The sequence below is a fragment of the Oryctolagus cuniculus genome, chromosome 6 (assembly GCF_964237555.1).
Source record: "Oryctolagus cuniculus chromosome 6, mOryCun1.1, whole genome shotgun sequence".
In the NCBI taxonomy this organism is placed as follows: domain Eukaryota; kingdom Metazoa; phylum Chordata; class Mammalia; order Lagomorpha; family Leporidae; genus Oryctolagus; species Oryctolagus cuniculus.
Genome location: NC_091437.1, coordinates 162,785,577 through 162,803,891, shown reverse-complemented (window position 1 = coordinate 162,803,891; position 18,315 = coordinate 162,785,577).

Here is an 18,315-nt window from a genome sequence, read left to right as displayed (position 1 = left end):
TAGCACAGATATACAGGCTTCTGATTCCAAAGCTGTGGGAGTCCATCTGGATGGTAGACTGTTCCTCACAGACAAAGGATAAAGCTGGGTTGAATCATGGGTTGGCTCTGTTTCCTCAAGTTTGTCAACAGACTAGAATCTGGCACTTATATGGCATTTATCTCATCTGAGAAAGAGATAGAGAGGATGGGAGAGGGAGGGGAAGGGAGAGAGAGTTAGAAGGAAGAAAAGAGAGAGGGTAAGGGAGAGAGAGTGGGAGGAGAAAGGGAAGAGAGAAAAAGGGAAGAAGGATAGGGATCCAGGGAGGAGGAGGGAGAGGGAGAGGGAGAGAGAAGGAAAGGAAGAAGGAGAGAGAAGGGGACAGAGAGAGGGAGGTGAAGGAAGGAAGGAGGAGGAGGAGAGAGAAGGGGACAGAGAGAGGGAGAGAGGGAGAGGAGGAGATGGGAAAGAGAGGGAGAGAAAGGGGGAGGGAGGGAGGGAGAGAGAAAGAAGGAGGGAAGGAGACAGGTTAGGGGAGAGGGAGAAGGGGGAGAAGAGAGATATAGGAGTATCTGATAAATGCTGTAGTAGGTGGAATAATCACTGGAGTAGTGAGCTATCCTTTTATTGTTCGAAACAGAAAATGTATTTTCTATGCAAGAATCTTTGAAGGATTAAAAAAAAAAAAGACTGCAAAAGGCAGATTGCCACCAATGTAGGAGTGAGAAGTTCCTGATCCTTGAAATCAATTTAACTGTATGACCTTGGAAAGCCTCTTTCCTCTGTAGGCTTTTCTCATAATATTTTAAGGTCCTGCTGTTCTTCATGTCCCATTGAACTCCCTTATAGAGAATCCTTTGACACTCCTGATGTCTGAATTCAACTTTCAGGGTCAGGGTGAACCAGGTAAGGATAGCAATCATGAGGGGTTTGGTTAGAACACATTATGCTGGAATGAGCAGAATCAGGCGTGTAAGGGGTCTTTAGAAATTTCATGGAAAATGCAATTATGAAAATGAAAAATGCAGAAAATAGAAATATTTAACTGAAACTGTTCACTCAATTTTCCACCAATATTTTTAGTTTTTTATATATTTTTTAAAACTTTTATTTAAAGTATACAAACCTCATGCATTTCATATGTAAAAATTTAGGATCATAGTGATTCTTCAGATCCTACTCTCCCTCTTGCCTGCACTTCCATCCTTCTTCTTCCTCTCTCTCCTATTCCTACTCTTAACTTTTACAAAGATCTGTTTTCAGTTTCTTTTATACTCATAAAATTAACCCTACTCTAAGTAAAGATTTCAACAAATAGTATTGGGAAAAACAAAACACTATTCCTCAACAATAGAGACAAGAACTGTAAGTAATCATCAAATCTCAAAATGTCAATTTCATTCCTATACATTACATTTTAGGCACTCAGTTACAACAGATCAGGGGAAACATATGGCATTTGTCTTTTTGTGACTGGCTAATTTTGCTTAGTATAATGGTTTCCATTTGCATCTATTTTGTTGCAAAAGACAGGATTTCATATTCCGTAGTGTATATATGCCATAAGGCAGAGTTACAGAAAGAGAGGGACACACACACACACACGGAAAGAGGTGCGTGTGTGTGGGAGAGAGAGAGAGAGAGAGAGAGAGAGAGAGAGAGAGAATGAGTTATCTTTCATCCACTGGTTTACTCCCCAAATGGTTGTTATGGCTGGGAGTGGGCCAGGTTGAAGCCAAGAACTCCATCTGGTTGTCCTACGTGAGTAGCAGGGACCAAGTACTTGTGCCACCCTCCATTGCTTTCCCAAGCACGTTAGCAGGGAGCTGGAAAGGAAGTGGGACAGCTGGTACTGGAATTGGCAAACATATGGGATGCTGGCATTGCAGGGAATTTCTAAACACACTGTGCCACAACATTGAACCCTTCAACCAACTTTTTATAATATACTTGTGTTCACCTAGAAAGACATGGTGGAATTTAATAGAAAGTGAAATATGCATCACTTTCAAAAAGAAAAATAGAAGCCAGACTTAAAAAATAATCTGTTTCTGGAACTCCTAGAAATGATGTTCTAGACAACCTAAAATGTGAAGTGTAACAGGCAAGCAACCGCTATAGCCTATTCACATAAAGGAACATCACAGCCACTGCCCTCACTTTTGGATCAGCAAACTGTGTGAATATTAATGTGTAAATGTTCTGAACTGGGAATTAGAAGCCCAAGGTGCAGGCCTTACATTTAACTAACTATGGAAGCATTAACACAAATATCAATGCAGGCAGAATCTGCAGCCTTCAGGGTGAAAGGTTACTTGCCTATTAAAACATATGTTTGGACAGTATGCCACTTGCTCTTCATCCTAGGTGCGTATCAGGCTGTGGGTTTGTGGATGAGAAGGTCAGGACCCCGTCTGTCAGTCTGTGTGTGGTGTTGTTGTGTTGTTGTGTATGTACAAGAGATTGCTTCTGTTCCAGTACATTTTCTTTCCAATTCTCTCAAAGTACAGACTCTCCGTGTTTGTTGCATTAATTTGTATCTTGATTAGAAGCTAAAGTGTGTTATTCAAATAAATAGTAAGTGAAAAAGCATACATTTATCTTTCAAGCATTTATTAATCATTTCTCACAGGTTTCTAAGATATATAAGATGGGTATTAAATAAAAGATTTATTGTAAAACAGATCAATTAATCTGATATTTTCCTCACTTATGAATGAATATAATTTTAGAATTCAGGATTGAGTAATATGCACACACACACACACACACATACACACATAGAGACATGTGGCTACATTCACACATGAGCATATCTCAGCATACATATAAGGCATTTATATATTTATAATCAGTTTATCAATTTATTATTTAGTGTTTTCTATGCATGGGGCATTGTGCAAGTGTGTGTATATATACATAAATTTCTCACTATTTTGCATCATAATATATATATATATATATGCTGACAACTATAAATGAGAAATTTAAGACATGAAGGGATATAACTCAAAAGCATACCAATGTTTTAAGTAATAGACAACACATGCACCAAAACATTCTCTGATAAAATGAAAGGAAACCTCAGCAATATTTCCAGACCAAGTGCAGACAACGTTGGTGCTATCTGCATTTTGTATCCTTAGGGCCATTGGTGGTGTTTCTTGGTTGCCTATACCAGAGCCAGTACTGGGTATACAGATATATGCAGATGCCTTTAAGAAGTTTAAAATCTACTGCAGATTATTATTTTGATCATGGTGCTTGCCTCACCTCTGAATTATAACTTACAGTGTAGAATGGAATAGCTAGAAGAAACCTTCCAGATTGCACATGCTGTGATTGGTTATTCTTAAATATCAAAGTCAGTTTCAGAAAAGTGACTTGCTCTGTGAAAATTACCATCATTAGTAGTGAAGTTGAATCCTCCTTTTCCTAGCACCTCTTGGGCCCAGCCCTCCTCTCTCCTTCTTTCTTTCTCACTTCTGGAATTTGAGGCCTTGGACATTTTCCCCTCTTGCTTCTCAGATTTTTAAACTTTCCACAACATGTCCCCATAGAGTCAATTCAGGGTCTGTATTGGGAAACAGATACACGTGAATAGCCCCACTTTTATATACTTTATTCAAAGATCCTTTTTGAGGGCTTTATCATTTGCTAAAATTTACATCCAAATCCTTCAGTTCTGAGGAGGAATGAAAGTATGAGGCAGGAACAGACATTAATTTAAGCTTCTCATTAAGTTCCTCCTTCTCCCACAGAGGATGCACTCCCACTCATGGTGGGGTTCCCTTTGGATCAGGGCCAAGGTGATTTGCCCAGAATAAGAGAGAATGTAGCCCTACTCATCTTGTGTTCAGCTCCCACTGTAGTGGTGGTTCACCCATTAACCTCTCAGATATACCTGTTATATGTATAAAATTACATCACAAGCAAACAAGCAAACCACTGCATTCATTTTCCCTTGGAGGATTTCAGAGGGAACGGGGTGGATCTCTTCATGCAATTGTAAAATGTCAGGGGGAATATACAGTGCAGTTCTGGATCGATGTAAATGGGATTATGAGTCTGGAAATATTCTTAGAAGAACTGCAGATGGAGGTTGGACTTGTGAATCCAGCAGCATAACTTTGCATTCTGAAAGTGGCACTGTCTCAGTTGTCAGCATCCAGTAAGTAACAATAGATAAGGTTTCATCATTGATGGACTACAAGGCTGTGCATGGAAATTGGCACTTGGGAACAGAACTCATGGCTTTATGATGTGGATGTGCCACTCTAGAGCTTTGAATTTACAAGCCCCTTAACCTCTTAAGTCTGTGATTCCTCACACATAAACTATCTATAAAATCGCCCTGGGAGGGTCATCGAGTGGAGGACAAACAAGAATTTCTCTGAGTGTCATCTGTGTGGATTCAGTTCTGATTTCATTGGTATCACTGAGGTCCTCATTAAAATAAATATTCCTGAAAAAAGAAAAGAGATTGAAAAAGATAGAAAAGTTTAAGTAAGGTAAAAAAAAAAAAGGTGTGAAAAGGCCAAAAGATTATAAAAATGTTTTGTATATAAAAGCTCCAAAATTACAAAAATCTTACAAGTACTTTCGAAAATGCTATGTGGAAAGGAGGAAAAATGGCAGAATAGGGAGCAGCATGTGCCACAGGACTGGGAAGAAAAAGTGCAGGGAAAGCAGTATGAGTTACATGCTCAGTGGAGAAGTGAAGAAGAAACCATCTGGGAAGCCCCATGGGGGGAATGGAAATGGCTTGAAACTCTATGGTGAGTGTTAAGTGTACACAGAGAGAACAGCCATGCACAGACTGAGCCTGTAGCACCATTGAGATGGTGGGGACAGGTCAGTCTGCAGCAGTCTTTGGGGACAGAGCCGAAGAGAATATGGTGCAGGTTCAGACTGAAGCCTGCTGTTGCTGGCAATTGAATGAGGTCCTAGTGAAAGTGAAGGGGGACAACTGATTTAAACCAATTTCCACAAAACAAAACCCACAATATGGCCGAGAGAGGGGTAGGTACCATTTTAAATCAATGCTACAACTTGGAAGCCTTTAGGTGGTTACATAACAGAAAACTGATGCAGGACATATGAATGCAGTGCTGCCGGCAGTGAATGTCAGGCACTAAAACAGGGACTCTAGTGTGCACGTATGATGCAGAGCTAGCAACAGAGGGAACATCCCATAGCCCCCCGGCCTCAGAGCTCAGCAGAAAGGTGGCCAGGCAAATATGAAAGACAGAAGAGCACCCACACTAACAGCATCTTCTTGGGTAGGCGTCTGTGGCAGCTCCATAAGCTAAGAGCCTGGGATCTCTGTAGCTACACAAAAAAAGTGTAGGGCATAGCAGGTGTCACCCTAGAAAATAGCTCCACCCTAGAACATTAACCAGAGCCCCCAGGCCACACCCACCACATGCCTCCTCATATTTTCGGAAAGGGTAGACACTCCACAAAGCCACAGAACCATAATGTCAAAGATAAAAACCAACAGAAGAAACAAAAAATTAAAAATCAATTCCATAAATGATGAAACACAAGAGTCAAAATATAAGAAACAAGAACAAGAAAGCCATCATGACGCACCCAGAGGAACACAACATCTCAATATTAGAATGCAAAGATGAAAATATTGAGGAACTGCCAGTAATATAATTCAGACAATTTATCATAGGATTACTCCAAAAAAATCAGAAGCAAATCCACAGTCTGAGGAAAATCATATATGAACTAAATGAAATTTTTTCCTAGGAAATTGAGAATATAAACAAATCAAAATGAAATGAAGAATTCAATGGATAAAATAAAAAATTCAGTAGAAATACTAAATTGCAGACTTAATGAGGCAGAAGAAAGAATACCTGAACCAGATGACAAATCTTTGGAGATCTTACAGTCAAACCAAAACCAAACCAAACAAAACAAAACAAACAAACAAACAAACAACTTGGAGATTTGTGGGATACTATCAAATGACCCAACATACCAGTTTTAGGAGTTCCTGAAGTAGTGTAAAAAGAGAAGGGAATAGAAAGCTTATTCAGTGAAATAATTACAGAAAATTTCCCAAATTTGGAAAAAAGAAAGGGATGTTCAAATAGAGGAAGCACATAGAACTCCTAACAAAACAAACATGACCAGAAAAGACCCTCCCCACAACACATTGTAGTGAAACTTTCCACAGTAAAACAAAGAAAAGATTCTAAGATGGGCACAAGAGAAAGGACAGATCACTTTCAGAGGAACACAAATTAAACTCACAGCTGATTTCTCAACAGAAACCCTACAGGCCAGAAGAGAATGGCTAGATATAGTCCAAGTCTTAAAAGAAAAAGGCTGTCAACCTAGAATACTGTGCTCTGCAAAGCTTGCGTTTATGAATGATGGCAAAATAAAGACCTTCCATAACAAACAGAAACTGAAAAAATTTGTTGACACGTGTCCAGCCTTACAGAAGATGCTTACAGATGTGCTACACATAGAAATACAGAAAGATAGCCTTCATTATGAAAGAATGAGAAGGCAGAAAAACCACCAAGAGAAATACAAAAGATATCCAAAGTAAAATTAGGAATATTTACAGGAAAATGGCAGGGTCAGGTTGTTACTTATCAATAGTCATCTTGAATGTAAATGGCCTCAATTCTCCAGTTAAATGATACAGACTGGCTGTATGGATTGAAAAACTGATCCATTTATTTGTTGTTTACAAGAAACACATTTCACCAATAAAGAGACACACAGACTGAAAGTGAAAGGATGGAAAAAGATAGTTCATGCTAAGAGGAAACCAAAAAAGAACTGGTGTTACCATTGTAAAAATAAGACAAAATATACTTTTTTTTTTTTTGACAGGCAAAGTGGACAGGGAGAAAGAGAGACAGAGAGAAAGGTCTTCCCTTGGCATTGGTTCACCCTCCAATGGCCGCCACGGCTGGCGCACCACGCTGATCCAAAGGCGGGAGCCAGGTGCTTCTCCTGATCTCCCATGGGGTGCAGGGCCCAAGCACTTGGGCCATCTTCCACTGCACTCCCTGGCCACAGCAGAGAGCTGGCCTGGAAGAGAGGCAACCGGGACAGAATCCCACACCCCGACCAGGACTAGAACCCAGTGTGCTGGCGCCGCAAGGCGGAGGATTAGCCTATTGAGCCACGGCGCCAGCCACAAAATAGACTTTACCATAAAAACTGTTAAGATATGAAGAAAGGTGTTATGTAATGATTAATAGATTAATACAACAGGAAAATGTGACTATAATAGTTGTATATGCACCCAATTACAGATCACCTGGCTACTTAAAAAATGCTAATAGACCTAAAAGGAGATATAGACTACAATAAAATAATAACTGGAGAATTCAATACCTTACTTTCCATCAATGGACAAATCAACCAGGCAGAAAATCAACAAGGAAACAACAGGGTTAATTGACACTATAGCCCACGTGGACCTAACAGATATGTACAGAACTTTTCACCCCATGGAGGCAGAATACACATTCTTCTCATCAGTATATGGAGCATTCTCTAGGATATATCATTTGCTGAACCACAAAGAAAATCTCAGCAAATTCAAAAAAGTCAAAATCATCCCATGTACCTTCTCTGAGCACAATGGAATGATACTAAAAATCAATATCTCAACAATCTCTAGAATATATGTAAACCCATGGATACTGAACAACATGCTCCTGAATTAAGAGTGTGTCATAGAAGAAATCAAAAGAGAAATCAAAAACTTTCTGGAAACAAATAAAGATGACAACACATCATATCAAAACCTATGGGATAAAGCAAAATCAGTGTTATGAAGGAGGCTCATAGCAATCAATACTTACATGAAGAAACTGGAAAGGTACCAAATAAATGTGCTATCAACGTATCTCGTGGATCTAGAACATTAACAACAAACCAAACCCAAAACTAGCAGGAAAAAAGAAATAATTAAAGTTAAAGAAGAAATAAGAAAAATTGAAACATGCACACACACACAAAATACAGAAAATCAGTAAAATGAAAAACTGTTTTTTTGAAAAAATAAACAAAATTGATATACCATTGGTGCAACTAACTCAAAATGAAGTAAAAAAAACTCAAATGAATAAAATCAGAGAGAAAAAGGAAATGTAATATCAGATACCACAGAAATAAAAAGAATCATCAGAAATTATTACAAAGAGCTGTATGCCAACAAACTAGGAAATGTAGATGAAATGGATAGATTCCTAGAAAGTCACAATCTACCAAAATTAAGTCATGGAGATACAGAAAACCTAAACAGACCAATAACCAAAACAGAGATTTAATCAGTAATAAAGACCCTCCCACAAAGAAAACCCTAGGACTGGATGGCTTCACTGCTGAGTTCTACCAGACATTTCAAAAAGAACAAATTACAGTTCTTCTCAATATATTCCGAACAATTGAAAATGAGGTTATCTTCCCAAACTCCTTCTATAAAGAAAGCCTGTATCACCTTAGTATCCAAACTTGGAAAAGATGCAGCAAAGAAAGAGAGCTATAGGCCAATATCTCGGATGAATATAGACACAAAAATCCTCAACAAAATATTAGCCAATCCAATCCAACAACACATCAGAAAGAAATTCCACCCTGATTAATTGAGATTATTCCCAGATGCAGGGATGGTTCAACATTTGCAAATCAATCAATGTGATATGCCACATTCACAAATTAAAAAAAAAAAATGATTATCTCAATAGATGCAGAGAAGGCATTTGATAAAATACAACTTCCTTTCATGATGAAAATACTAAGCAAATTGGATATAGAAAGAACATTTTTCTATAAAATCAAAGCAACTTACAAGAAATCAACAACCAGCATCCTATTGAAATCAACATTACTATTCAGTGTAGTCCTGAAAGTTTTAGACAGAGGCATTAGATTAAAAAAATCAAAGGGATACAATTTGGGAAGGAGGAACTCAAAGAATTTCTACTTACAGATAGCATGATTCTATATATAGGGGATCCAAAAGACTCCAGTAAGAGACTATTGGAACTCATAGAAGAGTTTGGTAAAGTAGCAGAATACAAAATCAGCACACAAAAATCAACAGTCTTTGTATACACAAAAATGCTAGGGCTGAGAAGGAACATCTAAAATCAATCCTATTCAAAATAGCGACAAAATACCTCGGAATAAATTTGACCAAAAATATCAAGGATCTTTGTGATGAGAATTGCAAAACATTAAAGGAAGAAATAGAAGTTACAAAAAATGGAAAAATCTTCCACTTTCATGAATTCTAAGAATCAATATCATCAAAATGTCCTTACTATTGAAAGAAATTTACAGATTCAATGTGATACCAATCAAAATACCATGGACATTCTTCTCATGTAAAAAAAAAATGATGTTGAAATTTTTATAGAGGAGCAGCAGACCTCAAATAGCTAAAGCAAGCTTATACAACAAAAACAAAGCTGGAGTCATCACAATAACAGACTTGAAGACATACTACAGGGCAGTTGTAAACAAAACAGCCTGGTACTGGTACAAAAACAGATGGATAGACCAATGGAACAGAATAGAAAAACCAGAAATCAATCCAAGCATCTAACTACAACGAATTTCTTTTGACAGAAGAGCTAAAATCAACCCCTGGAGCAAAGATAGTCTTCAATAAATGGTGCTGGGAAAACTGGATTTACACATGCAGAAGTATGAAGCAAGACCTCTACCTTACATTTTACACAAAAATCCTCTGAAAATGGATTAAAGACTTAAATCTGTGACCTGATATTGTTAAAGTCGAGAACGCCCACCACCCGAGGAAGGTCTCCAAAAGGCTTCTCTCATACAAATTGCAATGGTTTTTTTTTTTTTTTTATTTTTCCAGCATGCTGGGGCTCTCTGATCAAACCAGAACAGAGCAGCCCTGAGGAACTACAGCATAGGGTTTATAAAGGCAAAAACCGCAAAATCCGGAGGGGGGGGAATGCACAGTTGCTATACACGGTTGCTAAGATAAAAAAGAGAGTACATAGTTACTGGGGTCAACATAACCTAAGACCTAGGTGAAATTAATATTCATCATAATCTTGACAATACCAGTTACAATCATACAATTATCATTTATGATCTTGACATTAATCCAAATTATATGTAAGACATAGACAAATCTCATCTTTATCATTAACCCAGGTGCAACCTTTCTACTTTCAAGCTTGAGCAATCATGCTAGGGGTTTTCTGTGCTCTGTCAAGGGTGATGTAGTGCACTGCTATTGTCTGACTATTTGAGATCATAGTTTCAGACCAGAGTCTCACGGTGGGAGGGGGGTGGTTACTTTCCCAGAATGCAGTCTCAAGTGCTCCAAAATGGAGTCCCTACTGTCAAGGTGCTACTTCAATATCATCAAATTACTTGAGTACATTGGGGAAAACTGCATAGGCAAAGAGTTCTTGTAAAGGATCCCAGAGGCATGGGCAAACAAAGCAAAAATAGCGAAATGGTGTTACATCAATATTAGAAGCTTCTGTACCACAAAGGAACAATCAGCAGAGTGAAGAGGCAACCAACAGAATGGGAAAACATATTTGCAAACTATACAATTGGTAAAGGATTAATAACTAGAATATATAAAGAGATCATTAAATTCAACAACAACAAAACAAATAACCCCATTAAGAAATGGTCAAAGGACTTGAATAGACATTTTTCAAAAGAGGAAATCCAAATGGCTACAGACATGAAAAAATGCTCAGGGTCAGTAGCCATCAGGGAAATGCAAATAAAAAACACAATGAGGTTTCACCTCACCCCAGTTAGAATGGCTTTTATACAGAAATCAATAAAGAAAAAATGCTGGCAAGGTTGTGGGGGAAAAGGTACCCTAATCCACTGCTGATAGGAATGTAAACTGGTAAATCCACTATGGGAGACCTGAGATACCTAAGAAATCTTAATATAGACCAACCATATGACCCAGCCATCACACTTCTGGGAATTTACCCAAGGGAAATGAATTCAGCATAGGAAAGAGTTATCTGTACCCCCATGTTTACTGTAGCTCAATTTATAATAGCTAAGACATGGAATCAACCCAAATTTCCATCAACTGAGGACTGGATAAAGAAATTATGGGAAATATACACCATGGAAGACTACACAGTGGTTAAAATAAAATGAAATCTGGTCATTTACAACAAAATGGATGGCTCTAGACAACATCATACTTAGTGAAACAAGCCACTCCCGAAGGGGACAACTATCATATGTTCTCCCTACCCCATGATAACTAATAGAGCACCTAAAAGGCAATCTGTAGAGGTGAAAGTGACACTTTGAGAAGCAAAGACTCTGAACAGCCTTGGTCTCAACTGTTGGGGAACAGTTTTTCTTTCTCTCTCTCTCTTACTACTTGTTGAAGTCTTTTCTTAACATAGAGTTAATCATATGTTTATAAAGTTAATTGAAAATAGATCCTAGTAAAAAATAAGACTTGGGAATAAGAGAGGGAGGAGTAAGAGGAGTGGATATGTGGGTGGGAGGGTGGGCACAATGGGAAGAATCACCATGTTCCTGAAGTTATAATTAGAAAGTGTATGAAGTTTGTAACTTTATAGCTGTATAATTCTGTATATATTCCTAGAGACTTACTTCTAAGGATATAGTTTAAAAACTTGCCATGGGACCCCAAATACTCTTAAGCTTTGGGATAAAAACAACATTTTAGTTGTTAAAGTGATAATATGGATAGGATTAAGTGTTTAAATGATCATATAGATAGGATTAAGTGATAAAGTTATCATATAAATAGTATTAAAAAGGAGCAAGCATTTTAACATGAGAAGCAGTCTATATAAAAGACTAATAGAATAAGTCACTTTAAGTAACACTCTGATCTCAGAATCAGCCCTTAAGGCATTTTGGTCTGCTGAAAAAGGCATGAGAGCATTTCAGGCATGAAAAGCCAGACAGTGTGGCAAAAATTGTCCTACAATTAGGACCTCTATGGATGAGTCCCTAGTGGAAAGAAGTGGTCATCAAAGCTAACTGTATTTTCCTTAGAAGGGAGAAGAGATCTACTTTGCTGATGGCCTTGTCTGAATATTGAAGGAGTTTGTGGATTCAAAAGGCTTGCATAACCTAAGCAGTTCATGTCAGAAACCCCCAGGAGATCACTGAGGTCATACATAAGAGTGTTAATTAATTGTTAAATGAACAACAGGAGTCACTGTGCATTAACCTCCCATGCAGGATCTCTGCCCTCAGAGATGTATTAAGAGAACTAGCAATAAAACTTGTTTTCAATTATTTATTCTATTTTAGCGTATTTAGTGAAGGATACACTTATATCTCACAAGCTACAGTTGTGTCTTATTGCTCGAAAAAGATGTTTCACTATTGGGTGCCTCTTTAAAGTTAATTAAGTTTCTCAAAAAAAAAAAAAAAAAGAAGTGAAAACAACTTTGAGATTCAATGATTTTGAACAGTATTTGTCTCAATTGTTGAGAAACAGTTTTTTTTCTTTCACTTTTTTCTGTTATCATACAAATTTAATAACTCTTAGTATAGACTTAATTTTCTGTGCAAAAATTTAATTGAAAGTAGATAGTACAAAATAAGACTGGAAATAGGAGAGGAAGGAAGAAGAGTGGTGGGAGTTTGAGTGGGAGGGCAGACACTGTGGGGAGCAGCCCGGACTGGACTGAGTTACTGGAATTAAGACTTATTCTATGCATCTGCTCTCCCACAATATGGCGCTGGGAGAGAAGTAAACAGCTTCCGCACAGCTGCCTCCAGTTCAACCAATAAACTGTAGGACTTGCTACTGATTGGAGGAGAGCAGCGTACTCGGCGTGTGGGCAGCCGAGTTGGGATTGGCGGAGGAGGACTATAAAGGAGGAGAGAGATGGCATGCACCAGGAACATCTAAGGGGAACATCTATCCGAATAACACCTGTGCAGCCCCCGAGAGAGCCGGCCGGCAGAGTGCCGCTCCCCTGCGGAAGTGGGGAATGTGGCCAGGGGGAACTGCCCTTCCACAGAGGTGGAAGGGATAGTAGCCAACCTGGGAAGAACCAGCAGCAAACCCGGGGAGGGCCGAGCAGACGAAAGAACAGCGCAGGGTCCTGTGTCGTTCCTCCACGAAGAGGGGGAGCGACATAATGGTGCCGTGACTCGGATAGGAAACCTAGGACGGATTAGGAAACTTAGGAGGGAAGAAACGGGAAGAACTGGGAAAATACCGGAGAGAGAGACTAGCAAACAGCCTAGGGAAAAGCCGGACGAAAAGGGTGCCGGAAGAAGCTATTGAAAGCCTAGGCATAGACTCAGATACGGACTACGGGGGGAAGCTGGGAGAAATCTCTAAGGTCGAAAGCGAAAGTGAAAGCTAGAACAAACAGACTCGGATGCAGACTGTGGGGAGAGGCCAGGAGAAATGAGGGAGGAGTATTGTTGGAGGAAAGCTTGGGGAAATATACCGGGTAGAGAAAAATGTTAGGGAAATTGAAGCCGTGGGGGGCAGGCCAAGGCGGAGACGAAAGCCACTTTGGGATTCTCAAGTTAACCCGGGAATAGGGGGCAAAAAGTGAAAACCAGAAGCGGAAACGTAAGCCAGATTGGGATCCGTCTGATTAGCCCGGGGAGCAAAGGACGGGAAGCCAAACCGTGGGGTGGAGACGTATGCTGGGTTGAATTCGCCAGGCTAGCCCGGGGAACTTAGATTGAATGCTAGTGGTGGAGACGCAAGCTACGCTGTGTGACTCGCGGAAGCCGCCGCGTGCAGAGAGAGCACGGGGCGTGAATAGATAGGGAACGGGGCTGGCGCGAGGCCGTGGTGCAGACGCGAAGGGCGTGGAGACCGCGGAGCGCGCGGAGCCAAGCCGTGCAGATGAGAGAGGCGCGGGCTGAAGCGGCTCACAGCCGGAAAGCCGCCGAGAAGCAGCCTCAGGGCGGGCACTGGGAGGCTGCGGGGATAAGAGAAACAGAAGTTTAGAAGTAAGATGAGAGAAATGGGAATGTTGGCAGACAGAAGTAAAATGGGAGAAATAGGAATGCCCGGAGATAGAGAAATAGAGAAATAGAAAGGCCTCCCCTCAACATGGCAATGAGAAAGCTTGGATTCGGTCTGCCCGATTAGTGAGGCGATGAGCACCTGCGGCGGCTAGCAGCTTATGCGCCGCAGGTCACCGAAGACAGGCACGAATTAACATCAATAAGGCCTCCCCACAAATGCAGAGCAGAGTGTGTGCTACGGGGCACCGAAGACAGGCGCGTATCAACGCCAAAAATAAAAAGAAAGGGGGATCTGTGGGGAGCAGCCCGGACTGGACTGAGTTACTGGAATTAAGACTTATTCTATGCATCTGCTCTCCCACAATATGGCGCTGGGAGAGAAGTAAACAGCTTCCGCACAGCTGCCTCCAGTTCAACCAATAAACTGTAGGACTTGCTACTGATTGGAGGAGAGCAGCGTACTCGGCGTGTGGGCAGCCGAGTTGGGATTGGCGGAGGAGGACTATAAAGGAGGAGAGAGACGGCATGCACCAGGAACATCTAAGGGGAACATCTATCCGAATAACACCTGTGCAGCCCCCGAGAGAGCCGGCCGGCAGAGTGCCGCTCCCCTGCGGAAGTGGGGAATGTGGCCAGGGGGAACTGCCCTTCCACGGAGGTGGAAGGGATAGTAGCCAACCCGGGAAGAACCAGCAGCAAACCCGGGGAGGGCCGAGCAGACGAAAGAACAGCGCAGGGTCCTGTGTCGTTCCTCCACGAAGAGGGGGAGCGACAGACACGATGGGAAGAATCACTATATTCATAAAGTTGTACTTAAGAAATGCATGAAGTTTTTATTCATTAGATATAAGTTTAAAAAAAATAAAATAAAAAAATAAAAAGTATTTTGTGGAGTAAGCAAATAAAAAATTTCTTGTACCTCTGACAGGTCATTGAATCTGTTTGCATTTTCTATTTTTTAAAGATGTATTTATTTATTTATTTGAAAGTCAGAGTTACACAGAGAGGCAGATTGAGAGAGAAAGAGAGAGAGACAGAGAGAGAGAGAGAGAAAGTCTTCCATGCACTGGTTCACTCACCAATTGGCCGCAACAACCTGAGTTGCACTGATCTGAAGCCAGGAGCCAGGAGCTTCCTTTGAGTCTCCTACCCAGTTGCAGAAGCCCAAGGACTTGGGCCATCCTGCACTGCTTTCCCAGGCCATATCAGGGAGCTGGATTGGAAGTTCAGCAGCCAGGACACAAACTGGTGCCCATGTGGGATGCCCCAAGTTTGCATTTTCAGCAGCCACAGAATCTCTGGGAAACATTTTGAAAATTGAAAATATTGTATTTCTTTCTTAGTTGAAGTCCAATAAAGAAAAATAAATATTAGGACTATTTAGGGTCTTTTAGTGCCCATTTTAAGCATCCTTCAGAGCTCTTCATGACTTTGAAAAACACCTCCCTTCTCTTCTCAGTTGTACCTCTTGCTTTAAACCTTCCTTTTTTCTTTATAAAGCTCATTTTGCAGGTCAGAATCTTTATTAGTCCTTTGACTTTTCCTTGATAGTACCATGAAGTGTTCAATCATGGTTTTCATTGTTAATTGTGACTTCAAAGACAAAAGTTTGATGGCATATTTAGGAGGCACATAGGACTTATTGGACAAAGGGAAAATTGAGTGAGAGAATAAAAAAAATGCCTTCTAAAATCTTAACCAGCGGAAGTTGATGTTTTCATTCTTTTTCCTACTTTCTAAATAGGCTGTTATTTGGTTCCCAAACCCTTACTATGTATAATTCACTACTATGCTCAAAACATTTCCAAGCCTCTCCATTGCCTAAAGCCTGAATTTCTAGCATCTAGCTCTAGCACTCTAAGGCTTCCATACATGATTCTTACTCATTTATCAAATTGGGTCTTTATTCTTATTATTAACTATCCGTTGCATGGCAAGTATCACATCAATTGCCCCAAACACACTGTGTTCTTTACAATCGCTTGGCCTTTGCTTATGCTTTCTCCCAAGGTTATAGTATTCTCCTTGCTTATGTACATCTGTGCTTTACATATGGAAAATTTTTCATTTTCATTACAGTGTACGTTGCTTTTTAATTCATGATGTTCACCTAGATTCCAGTGCAAACTGCAAAGCATGTCTTTCCCACTGAATCTGACCTACCATAACTGTGAAATAGTATTTAAAATTTCCTGGAGGGTTGAGTTGTCACAAAGTGAATAATAATTGCTGCTGAACGGGTTATAATTTGAGTGTAGGCTATGTCATGACTGTTAAGTTTATGTGAGAGGAAGGGATAAAATGATTTTTGCTTGTGGAGTTCTGTGCATCACAGACTGCACAGGGATAGGAACACCCTGAGGGGACTTTTCAAAGGTCTTCCTCCAGTAAAGACCTCAGTTTCTGGAATGGAGTCCAGATTTGTGCTCAACCTTTTTGAAAAAAAAAATACATTAAAAAATTTATGTAATGAGAATAAATTTCATGTAGTTCACTTATACAGGTTTAGGATCACAGTGATGCTTCCCACCCTGACCTCCCTCCTGCCCACACCCGGCCTGCCTCCCCCTTCCTTTCCTATTCTTTCTTATAATTTTTACAATGGCATAATTTCAGTTTATTTTATAATCTTAAGATTAACTGACAACTAAGTAAAGAATTCAGCAAATAGTAAGAAGAAAAACACTGTTCCTCAACAGTAGAGACAAGGGCTATTAGTTCACAAAATATCAATTTGCTCATATACCTTGCATTTTTATACTTTATTAGTTACCACAGATCAGTGAAAACATAGTATATTTGTCTTTTTTGAGACTGGCTTATTTCAGTACATATAATATTTTCCAGTTGCATTCTTTTTTGTTGTGAAATGCAGGATTTCATTCTTTTTTATAGGTGAGTAGTATTCCACAGTGTGTGTGTGTGTGTGTTTGTTTATCAAAGCATTTCTTTATGGAGGGTATCTGGGTTGATTAAATATCTAGGCCATTGTGAATTCAGTTATAATAATCATGGAAGGAGAGATAATTCCTTCATTTTCTTTTTTCTTTTCATTTGTGTAAATCCCCAGAAGTGGGATTGCTGGGTCATATGATATAACTATTTTCAGCTTTCTGAGGTATGTTCATACTGTCTTCCACAATGGCTATACTTGCATTATACTTGCATTTCCCCAATAGTGCATCGGGGTGACTTTACCCTCGGTATGTATGATTTTTTTCTTTGATTTCTGTATGAAAACCATTCTAACTGTGGTAAGGTGAAATCTCATTGTGAATTTTATTTGTATTTCCCTGATGGCTAGTGATCCTGAGCATTTTTTCATTTGTCGTTGGCCATTTGCATTTCATCCTTTGAAAAGTCCCTGTTCTTGTCCTTTGCCCATTTCTTTACTGGATTGTTTGTTTTATTATTGTTAAGTTTCTTGAGTTCTTTATGGTTTCTGGGCATTAATCCTTTATCAGTTGCATAGTTTGCAAATGTTTCCTTCCATTCTGTTGGTTCCCTCTTTGTTGAGTGCTTGCAGTGCAGAAGTGTCTTAGCTTGATGTAATCCCATTTGTCTATTTTTGCTTTTATTGACTATGCATCTGGGTTTTTTTCCAGGAGGTATTTGACTACACCAATGTATTGCAGAAGTTTCCTAATGTTCTCTTCTAGTAATTTGATTGTATCAAGTCATAGATTCAGAGTTCTACCTTTAAGCTATTCAATGGGAAAAAATACCCTTCTTCCATGTGTGACCTTCAATGGAAGTAAACTACTTGGATTCCAACAGACTTGACCCACTGACATCGTAGCTTGTGTGCAAGAAGATTCACTCAATAATTCCAACTGAAGAACAGACATCTTTGACCAAGAGTGTTGAACATGTGCACCTAGACTGCAGTGTTGCAAAACAGATGTAACCACTAAAATTCAGATCCCTCAAGTCAGGGGACACCAGCAGTGTGGCTTGTGCCAGATGGTTTTCTGGTTTCCTGTTCTTGTAGTCATCTGACTAAGCATTCAGCACAAGAAGAGGAAGCTTGGAATGTTTCCATCACAGTTAGAGAGTTAGAGAGAGAGATAGAGAGAAAGGTCTTCCTTCCATTGGTTCACCCCTCAAATGGCTGCTACAGCCGGTGCACTGCGCCAGCCCGAAGCCAGGAGCCAGGAGCTGCCTCCTGGTCTCGCAGGTGGATGCAGGAGCCCAGGACTTGGGCCATCCTCCACTGCCCTCCTGGGCCACAGCAGAGAGTTGGACTGGAAGAGGAGCAACCGGGACAGAATCTGGTGCCCCAACCAGGACTAGAACCTGGGGTGCCAGCGCTGCAGGCGGAGGATTAGCCTAGTG